Raw genomic sequence first — 2,297 nt, forward strand, 5'->3', positions numbered from 1 at the left:
AAAGTGACGTTTCTGAAGAATTTTAACAGTTTTCTTGTATCTACGAACGCCAGAATGCATAAAATTGACCTAAACGTCTCCTTTTCCTATTCTGAGTCGATTCTGCATGCTTTAAGTGTGTTTGGTGGCTCAGAACCATCAAAAAACGTTGAAATATAGTTCAAATTCAATAAAAATCGACAAAAATACAGTTTCTAGCTAAAATTTGATGGTTTCGTTGCACTTTCTGAGCCCGTAGGGTATCTGATTGGCTTAAAAGTACAAGAAAACACTTCAAAAGTGACGTTTCTGAAGAATTTTAACAGTTTTCTTGTATCTACGAACGCCAGAATGCATAAAATTGACCTAAACGTCTCCTTTTCCTATTCTGAGTCGATTCTGCATGCTTTAAGTGTGTTTGGTGGCTCAGAACCATCAAAAAACGTTGAAATATAGTTCAAATTCAATAAAAATCGACAAAAATACAGTTTCTAGCTAAAATTTGATGGTTTCGTTGCACTTTCCGAGCCCGTAGGGTATCTGATTGGCTTAAAAGTACAAGAAAACACTTGAAAAGTGACGTTTCTGAAGAATTTTAACAGTTTTCTTGTATCTACGAACGCCAGAATGCATAAAATTGACCTAAACGTCTCCTTTTCCTATTCTGAGTCGATTCTGCATGCTTTAAGTGTGTTTGGTGGCTCAGAACCATCAAAAAACGTTGAAATATAGTTCAAATTCAATAAAAATCGACAAAAATACAGTTTCTAGCTAAAATTTGATGGTTTCGTTGCACTTTCCGAGCCCGTAGGGTATCTGATTGGCTTAAAAGTACAAGAAAACACTTGAAAAGTGACGTTTCTGAAGAATTTTAACAGTTTTCTTGTATCTACGAACGCCAGAATGCATAAAATTGACCTAAACGTCTCCTTTTCCTATTCTGAGTCGATTCTGCATGCTTTAAGTGTGTTTGGTGGCTCAGAACCATCAAAAAACGTTGAAATATAGTTCAAATTCAATAAAAATCGACAAAAATACAGTTTCTAGCTAAAATTTGATGGTTTCGTTGCACTTTCCGAGCCCGTAGGGTATCTGATTGGCTTAAAAGTACAAGAAAACACTTCAAAAGTGACGTTTCTGAAGAATTTTAACAGTTTTCTTGTATCTACGAACGCCAGAATGCATAAAATTGACCTAAACGTCTCCTTTTCCTATTCTGAGTCGATTCTGCATGCTTTAAGTGTGTTTGGTGGCTCAGAACCATCAAAAAACGTTGAAATATAGTTCAAATTCAATAAAAATCGACAAAAATACAGTTTCTAGCTAAAATTTGATGGTTTCGTTGCACTTTCCGAGCCCGTAGGGTATCTGATTGGCTTAAAAGTACAAGAAAACACTTCAAAAGTGACGTTTCTGAAGAATTTTAACAGTTTTCTTGTATCTACGAACGCCAGAATGCATAAAATTGACCTAAACGTCTCCTTTTCCTATTCTGAGTCGATTCTGCATGCTTTAAGTGTGTTTGGTGGCTCAGAACCATCAAAAAACGTTGAAATATAGTTCAAATTCAATAAAAATCGACAAAAATACAGTCTCTAGCTAAAATTTGATGGTTTCGTTGCACTTTCCGAGCCCGAAGGGTATCTGATTGGCTTAAAAGTACAAGAAAACACTTCAAAAGTGACGTTTCTGAAGAATTTTAACAGTTTTCTTGTATCTACGAACGCCAGAATGCATAAAATTGACCTAAACGTCTCCTTTTCCTATTCTGAGTCGATTCTGCATGCTTTAAGTGTGTTTGGTGGCTCAGAACCATCAAAAAACGTTGAAATATAGTTCAAATTCAATAAAAATCGACAAAAATACAGTTTCTAGCTAAAATTTGATGGTTTCGTTGCACTTTCCGTGCCCGTTGGGTATCTGATTGGCTTAAAAGTACAAGAAAACACTTCAAAAGTGACGTTTCTGAAGAATTTTAACAGTTTTCTTGTATCTACGAACGCCAGAATGCATAAAATTGACCTAAACGTCTCCTTTTCCTATTCTGAGTCGATTCTGCATGCTTTAAGTGTGTTTGGTGGCTCAGAACCATCAAAAAACGTTGAAATATAGTTCAAATTCAATAAAAATCGACAAAAATACAGTTTCTAGCTAAAATTTGATGGTTTCGTTGCACTTTCCGAGCCCGTAGGGTATCTGATTGGCTTAAAAGTACAAGAAAACACTTCAAAAGTGACGTTTCTGAAGAATTTTAACAGTTTTCTTGTATCTACGAACGCCAGAATGCATAAAATTGACCTAAACGTCTCCTTTTCCTA

This window comes from Zophobas morio, unplaced genomic scaffold (genome assembly GCF_036711695.1).
Source record: "Zophobas morio isolate AGI-343-1 ecotype UQ-CSIRO unplaced genomic scaffold, CSIRO_AGI_Zmor_V1 ptg000388l, whole genome shotgun sequence".
Taxonomy (NCBI): Eukaryota; Metazoa; Arthropoda; class Insecta; order Coleoptera; family Tenebrionidae; genus Zophobas; species Zophobas morio.